Raw genomic sequence first — 12,248 nt, 5'->3', positions numbered from 1 at the left:
CCCGGGAGTGCAGTGGAGGATGGCCCAAGTGCTTGGGCCCTGCACCCCATGGAAGACCAGGAGAAGCACCTGGCTCCTGCCTTCGATCAGCGCGGTGCGCCGGCTGCAGTGGCCATTGGAGGGTGAACCAATGACAAAGGAAGACCTTTCTCTCTCTGTCTCTCTCTCTCACTGTCCACTCTGCCTGTAAAAAAAAAAAAAAAAAAAAAAAGAGAGAGAGAGAGAGATAAGCTCCCAGCGCCTGTAAAACTCTGGAGCAAGAGGTTAGAGGAGTTGCCACTAACAGGAATAAAACTGGAATCCAGCTGGGGGCGGAGAGCAAACAGCCCAGAGAAGGCAGGGCAATGAACTTGGTTTGGGAGTTGCCTGCTGTAAAAGTCATAGATGAGGGGAAAACCCTCATAGGAGACTTTGTCACTGGAGGAGTTCACATGGTTCAGCTCTGAGTTCTAGAACCTACAGTTCCAAATGGAGATGTAACTTCGGAGGGACAGACCCGAAGAGGGGGTCTTTAACTGCAATTGCCTAAATCTTGTAACAAGTCAGGACAATTTTCAATGTCACTCCTAAGGAGGCTGTGTGATGAATAGAGCCTCCCCCCCCCCCCCCCCCAGGAAGTCAGAAAGTCTCAGAAAAAAATCTCTCCTTATTGGTTTTATTTTAACTAAGACATTTTGTATATACTTTTTTTTTCTTGGATTTTTTTTTTTTGACAGGCAGAGTGGACAGTGAGAGAGAGAGACAGAGAGAAAGGTCTTCCTTTTTGCCGCTGGTTCACCCTCCAATGGCCACCGCGGTTGGCGCGCTGCAACCAGTGCATCTCGCTGATCCGAAGCCAGGAGCCAGGTGCTTCTCCTGGTCTCCCATGGGGTGCAGGGCCCAAGCACTTGGGCCATTCTTCACTGCACTCCCTGGCCACAGCAGAGAGCTGGCCTAGAAGAGGGGCAACCGGGACAGAATCCGGCACCCCAACCGGGACTAGAACCCGGTGTGCCGGCGCTGCAAGGCGGAGGATTAGCCTAGTGAGCCGCGGCGCCGGCCTTGTATATACTTTTTTTATAGAAAGCTTTTATTTAATAAAAATAAATTCCACAAGTACAACTTTTGGATTGTAGCGATTCTTCACCCCATGCCCGCCCTCCCACCTCCAATCCATCCCACCTCTCCCATCCCATTCTTCATTAAGATGGGGGGAGGGGTGGGGGGAAGGGAGGAAGGGAGAGAGAGAGAGAGAGAGAAAGAGAGAGAGAGAGAGAATATGAATCTTCTAGCTATTGGTTTATTCCCCAAATTGCTGCAACTGCCAGGGCTGGGCCAGTCCTAAGCCAGCAACTCTACCTGTATCTTCGGGGTGGCAGGTGCTCAGGTACTTGGACCATCATATGCTGCCTGTCAGGTACATTAGCAGGGAGGTGGCTTAGAAGCAGCGCAGCCAGGACTTGAACCAGCACTCCAAAATGGGATGTGGTCATCCTAGGCAGTGGCTTAACCCACTGTGGCACAACACCTACCCTTCTTACTGGGTTTAGGTAGTGACTCTGGGACAGACTGAACAACCTCCTGGCAGAACTGAAGTGAGAAAAATGCTTCCTTCTTTTTCTTAGCTAACAGTAAGCCTCCTCTAGTGGTGTGTTGTGGCTGGAGGCAGACTGTGAGCATGCCACTCTGTGATGCCTGCATGCCGGAACTTCTGCAGAACCTGGAGGGTTTGTTGCTGTCATCTAAACATTCTTGCTATAGCTTTAGGGCTGTGATATTCTTACATGTCCTTCTAAATTATTCTTGGGAAAAATGGGAATCTTGCAAAATTGAAGTTGCAACACTCATTTATCTAAAAGATGTAACCATTCAGATAAAGTGGGCCAAGGACTGACTCTTGCTGAAGAATAGATTTTGATGAAGAAGAAAAAAGTAACAATCAGAGAGTATAGCTTGCTGGAAGAAATGGCCACAGATTTAGTGGCTTAATCCAACACAAATTTATTAGCTTATGGCTCTGTAAATCCAATATGGTTCTCACTTGGCTAATATTGAGGTTTGTGTAGCATGATTCCCTTTGCTTTCTGGAGGCTTTTGGAGGGAATCCAATCCCTTGACTTTTACAGTTTCCAGACACCACCCACACTTGACTCATGGCCACTTCTTCTATATTTAACACCATTAACATCGGGCCAAGTCCTTCCCATGTTGCCATCTCTGCTTTTGAGGTTCTCATCCACATTGAAAGACAATTATTATTACTTTGGGCACACCCAGATAATTTAGTATAGTCTCCCATTTTAATGCCAGAGAATTAATAATTAGTAATCTTAATTTCGCCTGTATCCTCAATTCTCATTTGCCATGTCAGAGTTTGAGTTCACAGGTTCCGGATATTAGGTCACAGACATTTGAGGGCTATTGTTCTACCTAACACAGGGAGCAAAGAGATTTGACTGCAGTCCTCTGAAGCTTAATTGAAAAGGCATAGGGGATTTTGTGTTTTTTATTTTACTCTTCTTCTCATAGAATGTAATCCACATGCAAATGTGGGGTATTTTTATGTCACTGCTTATTGTGCATCTTGTTAATTGATGTTTGGTTAAAGTGGCTGGCAATAATTTGAAATGAGAAATAGAATAGGTGATGAATTTTTGGCCAAGGATGCAGCCTGCATTGCTACAAAATAAATAATTTTACTCAGATGCATAAATGAATTATACATATATCTACATATGTGTGTATATGGTGGGAGAGGGAGAGAGACTGTCACACACACAAACATACACTTCTCATGCATTAGTTCATTCCCCAAATGCCTGCAATGGTTGGAGTTGTACTAGAACCTAAACTGGGAGGTAGGAATACAATCCAGATTTCCCACATTGTTGGCAAGAATGCAATTATTTCAGTCTAAATTAGCAAGAAGCTGGAACTGAGAGCCAAAGCCGAAAATCAGATGTAGGTACTCTCAAATGGAATATGGGAGCATTACCCACTAAGCTATATCCCTGCTCCTGTGGTGTTAATTTAACTAATGTCCTACTCTGATTCTTTTCAAGGACCTCTGGGGACAAATATGAGCTGCTCACACCAGAGGAAGGTGTGTTGTTCTGTGCATGTAGGTAGAAGCAGGACCTCCCCATAACCTATTGATGTCCCCTGGGTAAAGTCTGACCAAAGTCTTGACTTTAGAACAAAGTGGTTAAGAGAGAACAAGATGGGGCAGAAGAAGAAGAACATTCAAACTCTCCGTCCTGTGCCAAAGAAGACTCTCTGCCCCCTGGGTTGGGGATATTTCAATGAGAAATTTCAGATTTTCTCTCCAGGAGTCTTCTTGGATCCTGAGTAATATGGCTGCTGAGGGTTGTGCCTCCATCTCCCACTCTCTCTCTCTGATTCTTTCATGGATCAGTAAAAGAGCCATGAATCTCTGCCTCCTGTGTCAGTGCCCAAAAACTACATTTACCTGTTGTCTCCATGCAGCTTTTCAGCTTGTGATGTGACGGCAAAATCTGATAAAGCTTTCCTGCAGATCCTATTACCATAGAGGGGAGGGTCTCCTTTGATCTCAGGCCTACCTCCTATTCTCCAAACCAATTTTTATCAGGAAACCCTACAACAGTGGTTTTTATGCAATTTATAAGGTCAGCCAACTTGTTGTATTGATGCTCACTATCCGTTTTTTGGAATCACACTCAAGGTTTAAACTGAGTGAAGTGGAGGGGTGGATTCTTGGCACCCCCAAACCTACAAAACATCTAGGAGAGGAATATAAATCCTTAAGGGAGAAGCATATAGGGGATGCTTAGACACTGACATCATTCTGTAGAAGCTGCGACTGAAACGATTATCCACAGCTTTGTAGACACTTGTGTTGTGAGGGAGTCTTAACCGCAATGCTGCCGTCTTCATCATTGTCATCTTCATTAGAAACAGACGGCAGCCAAGTGTTGCCTGTACTTTTAGAATAATGTTTAAATAATTTCTGGAAAAAAAGCCAGGCAGCTTAGTCAATTCTTTCAGGAGCTAGAGTAGGTGCTGGGTTGGCAGATTATTTAGTCAACAATGACTCCAAGAAATGAATGAATGGTCTAAGAAGATGAAGCTTTTTTTTTCTTTTTTTTAACAAAGAAAAATACAGCAATGCACCCTAAAGTATCATTAATATAACTGGGATAAATTTTTAATTATCACATTGTTATTTTCTATTTTCTGTTATAATTACTTATCATTTATTTTGAAATATTTGAAAAACAAAGCAAGCATATCTAATAAATCTTACTACTGAGAAATAAAAAAAAAAAACTATTGAGAATTACAGTCAAACATGTTTCGTTATATATAAGCCAGTGCAGCCCCTTGCACTCCCAGAATTCTCCCTAAACCTCTCCAATGAAGACATACTGGAGCCTCTTCAGTTAGCTCCCAGGAACAAGCTGTGGTTCTCGGGTTTTTCCCTGATACAAACTTCTTATAGCAGCCTTCAAGTTTTGTTTTCTGTTCTCCTTTTGAAAAGCAAATTCAGTATTTTGGAACATTTCTTATACTTTTGTTGCATCCCCAAGGCTAGGCAACCCTGAAGCTAGGACCATCCTGTGTGCTGTGTGCTGGAAGGAGATATTGAGGAGGGCTGGGCCCCGTGGATCCCATGTTTTCCAGAAAGGCTTTCAATGTGATAAAGCAAGCTATTTTGAATGCTGCGTAGGATCCAAGATTTCAACATAGATTTGTTTACTCCTCTCCACTATCCATAGTGGTTTATCAAATGTTTTATAGAAAGATGATGAACAGGAATAATCTATGCTTTTGATTCTTTTTCTAAACGAAGTTCAGAGTGAAAATAAACTAATCTTCTACTCTCCTCCCCATCAACATTTTGTTTCCCTCACTATCAGTAAATATTCTTTGTGAAATAAGCCAGTCCCAAAAAGATAAAAACTATGTTAACTATTAGAGTACCAAAAAATGTAATGTATATGAGTGGAATTGACATTTTGAGACTTGATGATTGTTTATAGTCTTTGTCTCTACTATTGAGGAATGTATTTATTTTTCTTCTTACTACTTGTTGAATACTTTACTTAGTGTAGGGTTAATCTTATGGCTATTAAGTATACTGATAGTGGATCATTGTAAAAGTTAAAGAGGAATGGGAAAGGAAAGAGGAGCAAGGACAGGGGTGTGGGCAGGAGAGCAGGTAGAGAGGGAAGTGTCACTATGTTCCTAAATCTGTATACATGAAATTTGTTCACCATAAAAACAATTAAAAATAAAAAATGAGCAGAAATATTTTTTGTATAGTGCTCACAGGGCATAAATACAAAAATTGTAGCTGCTACTAAAACTTAAGTTTAAAAGAATATTCCTGGGGCTGGCGCTGTGGTGTAGTGGGTTAGCTGCCGCCTGCAGTGCTAGCATTCCATATGGGCCCGAGTTTGAATCCCTACTGATCCTCTTCTGATCCAGCTCTCTGTTATGGCCTGGGAAAACAGTAAAAGATGACCCAAGTCCTGGGGCTCCTGCACCCACATGGGAGGCCCAGAAGAAGCTCCTGGCTTCTGGCTTCAGATTGGCACAGCTCTGGCTGTTGCAGCCAACTGGGGAGTGAACCAGTGGATGGAAGACCTCTCTCTCTCTGTGCCTCTCCTTCTCTCTCTGCTTAACTCTTTCAAGTAAATAAATAAATCTTTTGCAAAAAAAATCCTAACAAATATTCTGAAGTTAAAAACATTTTAAAAATGTTTTGCCATTTGATATCATTCATTACCCCTAATGTGCTTCTTTAGTAGTTGTTCCAACACCTTCCTCTTTAATGCTGAATTTTTCCTTACAATAAGGTGTACCCATCACTGGAATAACATGCTATGATACTGAACAAGGAGAAAAATTGTGGGTTTCTTTGAATAATAATCATTTCAATTGCTTTGATTTGACTTTTTTTTTGGAAGGGGGGATCTTGTAGTATAGATAAACCAGGGGTTATTTCTATTTACTAGGGAGGAAACCAACTCACATATGGTTTCAAAATTCTTGTTGAATGTATCTCTGGGTTCTTATAACACACATAAGCCCTTGGGTTACATTAGTTGGTTATTGTGGTGACCTCAGGGTCGTGTAGCTGGAGAGTGGTAGTCCAGAGACCAGAGTCAAATATTTGGTACCAAGTCCTTTACTCTTGGCACTGACTTCACTTTTTATCCAAAGAGATAGAAATAGTTTCCATTTAGGCGCCTGAAGAACATAAAAGATCCTTGACTGGAGAGTTTATACCAAAAAGGAAATTCTTTTTCATGTCTGAAAAGCTTTAAGCTGCAGGACTGGCTCCTTCTAAACAGCTAGGACCAAAGCCCTGGCAGAGAGCACGCAGGGAGGATGGAGGAGAAAAGCAGATACTGCCGTGTTTTCCCAATGCCAAGACCCCGGTAGTTTTTTTTTTTTTTCTTATTAGATAATCGACAAGTATTTATTAAATATTTGTTTGGCATCAAAGATGTTTAAATTCAGATATAAAAGACTGAACCAAATAGACAAATCACCTTGCCTCTTAGAGCTCACATCTTAGCAATGTCTTAGTATTTCATTTTTGCTAATACACATATTCTGTATGGTTTGAGATTATTTTTTAACACCACTTATCTGAATGTTATCACTGCAATGGATAATTTTGGTGGCAGATTAACTGTTAGTATTTATTGGTTGCCTGCACTGTGACAGGCACCCTGCTAACTGAGTCACACATTACTTAGTTAACTACCCATCCATGAGGCTGGCCTTATAACATTTCAGCTATATAATCAGAACATGATAGGACCAGGATTTTAACATATATCTGCTTACTCTTTCTTACTATCTGCATTGGCTTAAGAATTGTTGTCGTATGTTCAAGTTCCAAGAATCTAGTTTGAAGTACAATAGAAAATTGTGTTATTTTTAGATCAGATTAACTGAACATAAGTAGCTTTTAAATCAGAAGGAAAAACATGTCCATTCTTTAAGTTCCATTATGAGATGGTGAGTGAGAAGCATAAACTTCAGGGTAGACAATGTAGTGCAATTCTTCACTTTTTTAGCTTATCATCTCTATGTCAGCTATTGTTGAGGGCTATACAGGCAATTGACTTCAGTCCTTTGTACCGGTCAAGAGTATAGAGTTGACCAATTTACATTGGTTAAAATAGTTACCAACAGATTTGAATAGTTTCTATAGTTAACATCATTGGAAAGTACAGGTTGTAGTTTAGGGGAGAATGTATTCATTATATCTACATATGTTGTGACACAGGAGTTACTAGTGGCTGACATATTTGTGTGTGAGCTTCTGCAGCTTTTCCCCAACCTAGATATTGATAATTCACATATCCCCTGATTCACACGTTTTCTCCTAGCCTTGAAATGTTTGTTTTGATGCAGGTGGAACATCCTTTATCTGAAATACTTTGGAGAAGAAGCATTTCAGATTTGGCATTTTTTTCAGATTGTTTGAATATTTGCATATGCATAATGAGATATCTTGAGAATGGGACCCAAGGTGAAACACAGAATTAATTTATGTTTCATACACACCTGTATACATAGCCTAAAGGTAATTTTATGCAATATTCGTAGTGAGCCTGTGTTTTGACTGCAACAATTTATATGAGGTTACAAATGAAATTTTCCACTTGGGATGTCATGTCAGCACTCAAAAAAGTTTTGGAATTGAGGCATTTCAGATTTGGGGTTTAGGGATGCTCAACCTGTCCCTCTATTTCTTTCTCTTTCTCTCTTTTTCCCTCTTGGCTATGCTTTTTCTGCAAATATTCATTATGGCTACTTCATGTAACACTCAGAACGTTAGGTGTTCCAAACGGGGCCCAGTTCTCATGATTCCGACCATACTAATGATTTCAGTATGATTTTGAAAATGGTAATGGATATTCAGTGGATAGAGAAGGTAGAGATCACCACAGATATGCAAACAAGTCTGATAAAACCGGGAAACTGATAAAGAATATCAGATGATGTTAATGGCTGCTGACTATTGAGAGATTACCATAAACCAGACAATTCTAAGTGGTTTGCACACATCACGTATCATTTAACCCTCACAGCAGCCCTTCCTAGGAGCTACCTAATGCTGAGAGTTTAGATAATTTGCTGTGTTTTCTACTGTTTGTAGGTATTGAATCAGGATTGGAGTCCAGGTAATTTTAATTCTATAAGCCCATGAAAGTTCAAAAGTTAGGAAGACTAAGACTGTCAGAGAAATGACAAGGAAACCTTTGCAAAGGAAACACCACTGATTTACCTTGACATTTCAATCCCACTTATATCATTTGACCATTTCAGGTGTAACTTGAAAGTTTCAAACATATACTACCTTAATAAGATTAGCTAAACCAAATAGCATTACTAATTATAATTAGCTATCTAGTCAAACAGCTATAATGATTACTCTTCTGTCTATATTACACCTTTCAAATTTATGTACACTTTATTACCTCCCTTTTCATTTATATTCTGACAGTCAAAGAATGCTAGGGATTGATTTAAAAGTTATCTTGCATCTTGTGTTTTTTTCTCAAATTTGGAAACATTACAGTTTACGCTCCTTTGCACATTAAATCTATCTTCCTCCTTATATCTCCGAGAGTTCTTGGGAAGTTCAGGTTTTTCTGGGTATATGATTCCTGCAGTTCTGTGGGTGGACCAAACAGTTCCCCTCTCCCAATTCTTGCTTGTAGTTCTCAAGGATAAATGTAGAATGCTCTCAGTGTGTACTACCTAAGATAATGAGTAATTGGCTCACTGCCTCCTATAAATTGAATGTACTTCCATGCTTTAGCCTAGTGTGTCATGTTACCCTGTGGTATAAAACCCAGGGTGGGGTGTGAGTACAACACTTGCAGGAGAGATCACGTCTGTCCTGGGAAGCTTTGCTGAGGCTTGGGGCATAAGCTTATCCCAAATTCTAGGCTGTGTTTGCCCCTTCTGCTGTCTGTAAAGGAATGGCTGCCTGTAACTTATACACGGCGAGTGTTCTATCTCATTGGGTTCAAGCAAGTAGTGAACTGGCAGCTCAAGATGCAGTGGGCTAAACTGGTAGCCAGTTCACAGCAGACCTGGTTCACAATTTCCTTTCCCATTGAATTCATGATTTTTCTGCCTCTCATCCTGTGATTTCCATGTGCTTTGTACACACTGACTTCACTATGGATGGCTTCCTTCTGTGATTTTATTTCTCAGTGTAACTTTGATACAAGGTTATAACTGACATCTATTGGTTTGGGATGGGTTGCGATAGAGGTTGCAGCACAGTGTTTGGAATAAGTTGAAGCTGAAGTTAGTTTTCACTCTCATAAAAATTATTGGCCTCATTCTCCATTTCTATACTGGAATATTCTCACCACTAGCTTTTATTCTAGATTTTAATTGACTTCCCTCAATCCTTTAACTGAGTTTCTTCTTTATTTTATTTTGTTTGATTTTATTTTATTTACATAAAGGAATAGACTTCATGCTTAATAATACAGTTTTAAGAACATAATGATATTTCCCACCATTCTTCCTCCTTTTCTTCTTATTTTTCTTTTAGCTTTTGCAATGACATAGGTTCAGTTTATTTTAAAATCACATTCTTAGTCCTTTGCTAAATAAAGAATTTAGTCAGTAGTAAGTGGAGAGAGGGAGAACAATACAGCTCTTTGTTTATGTTGCCCTCACACCTTAGGCTACAGCCAGTTTCTGTTCTCAACCAATAAATCCATCATGATATTTCCTAACCCAGAAAATCAGTTCCTCCAGAGGTGAACTGTATTATTTCTCTGGGGTAAAGAAGCAATGACTTGTTTACTAAACTGTACTTTTTACTTCCTGTTGCGTGCAGCATCCATACCTCTGAGAGCTGCTCTCTGCTTCCCCCTCGTCCTCTGTTCTGGGTACCCTGAATGGTGTTCAGCGTTCCATGGCCCTAATCCTCTTCGAGCTATCCCCAGTTTTCTTCTCATTGCCTCTTATAACACTTTAACACCAGTCCTTCTTCTAGTTACCACTTTCCAGAAGTCTCTTAATTCTTCCACAGAGGTGCCTGTGATGCTGTGTATTAGGTTGGAATGTACCATCCAAGGATACTGTGTCTATTTTTCTCATCATAGAATGGAAAATATTTCATTTCAATGGTCTGCTTCCCCTGGAAGGGCAGGGGCTGTGCCATGTTTGCCATTGTAAGCCTTGTATCAGGTATAGTCCTGTGCACCATAAGAATCAATCAATGTCTTCCATAGCAACTCAAAACAAGTTCATGGTTCTTTGCTGAGAAGCTCAGGGGAAATGTCACCATCCTTCACCAATTCTGATTCAGGGGTTCCCAATCACTGGTGGACTCCTTAAGGGTACTCCACAATGGTTTAATTTCAAGGTGAAATTAAAAGACACATTTACTGTGGCACAGTTTGAAATCCATGTATATTTCTTTCATAATACAAATATTTACTTTCCATGAATTTTCTGAAGAGCTTTCATAACTACTTCCAAAAATGAAAACAAAAAAATCAGTTTTTATCATTTCTGCTTCATAATTATTCTGTGGTTCTAGGTCATTTTTTAAGTCAGGGAAAAATCCACAAAAATTGAACAATTTGCAATTTCTTAGAGTTTCCTTGAAAATTAAAAACAGAAGACTTAGATGCCTGTGTTAGATTAAATATTTTTCTAGGACATTCTAATTTAAGGTTGTAAGAAATACTTAAAATACTACTTTTACTAAATCTTTGTAGCATAAATTTTTGTCAGATTTTCTGAATATGGGGGCTCTGTTGTAGCCTATTTTACTTTCCTTCATTATATTTAATTGTTCTTGGAACATTTTATATAGTTCTATATACCTAGATCATGAAAGCAGTGTACTAATGTGTAGACATTTAAAAATTTTCTCCCCACAAATTTAAGGATAAAAGAACTTCAACCCCATTCTTCCTTCCAAAATCTCCAGTTGACTATTTTTTTTTTTTTTTTGACAGGCAGAGTGGACAGTGAGAGAGAGACAGACAGAAAGGTCTTCCTTTTGCCGTTGGTTCACCCTCCAATGGCCGCCGCGGTAGGCGCGCTGCGGCCGGTGCACCGCGCTGATCCGAAGCCAGGAGCCAGGTGCTTCTCCTGGTCTCCCATGGGGTGCAGGGCCCAAGGACTTGGGCCATCCTCCACTGCACTCCCTGGCCACAGCAGAGAGCTGGCCTGGAAGAGGGGCAACCAGGACAGGATCGGTGCCCCGACCATTTTTAAAAAGTTATTTAGTTAATGATATAATATTATTATGCCATAGTACTGTTGAAGTGGACTCATTCTGAGAGGAGGAGCTTGGGGGTGGGCAAGAGGTGCAGAGTCACCACACAGACCCCGGGAGTCGGGTGAAAGCAGGCCTGAGGCAAGCAGCCTGCAGACTCGTTTATTTTAGTTGCTACAGCTGCTTATATAGCCAAGGCAGCCAATCCGGTCAAGGCGCAGTCTATGCCCTACCCAATCACACCCTGTTGCCGGGCAGGCTCCACTGGCAGGTCGGTTTCAAAGCCATTCCTGAGTAATTGACGCTTGCTTGCCAGTGGCCATCTTGGCATGGCCTTTTCATTCCACCACAATAGTACTGTAAAGTAAGTAAACTATGATTTAAAAAAAATTATAAATGGAAATAATTTAAAACTCTTCATAAAATAATACTTTATAACTCACATGTGTCATAGCCCCCTGCGGCAATCGGCATTTGCAAACTCATTTATCCACATTTACAGAGGACAACATAGTAAGAAAGAACTGTATTCCAAGGTACACACTTGTCATTTCCTTTGTTTGATATGTAAAACAGCATATCAAATTTCATAGTTTGAAAATATATTTCTTCCATAAAGAATAAACTAAAAATAACAACTGAAGTAAATTCATTAGGGAATATAGTTCTGTTTAGCACATTTAGAAAAGAGATTAAAACTTCAATGCATAAAAACAGAGTCATTATGGTACAAGGCTCCTTTGCTATCAATTTAATTATTTGACAAAAGTGGAAAAAAAATGAGCTCACCTTCACATTTAAAGCCAATGTCATCAACCATCCATAAGCACGGCATTCAGTTAAAGAAATCCTTTCTTCTCTAACAGATACATTATATGGGGATTCAGCTTCTCAAATTATATAGTTCCATACACTTTTAGTACAAAATGTGATCTTTTACATTGGATAGTATTATAAAATTTCAATTAATTTCTAGTTCTAATGAAGTCCTAATGCTGTACATAGG

The sequence above is a fragment of the Lepus europaeus genome, chromosome 13 (assembly GCF_033115175.1).
Source record: "Lepus europaeus isolate LE1 chromosome 13, mLepTim1.pri, whole genome shotgun sequence".
Taxonomy (NCBI): Eukaryota; Metazoa; Chordata; class Mammalia; order Lagomorpha; family Leporidae; genus Lepus; species Lepus europaeus.
Note: the sequence above shows the minus strand (reverse complement) of the source record.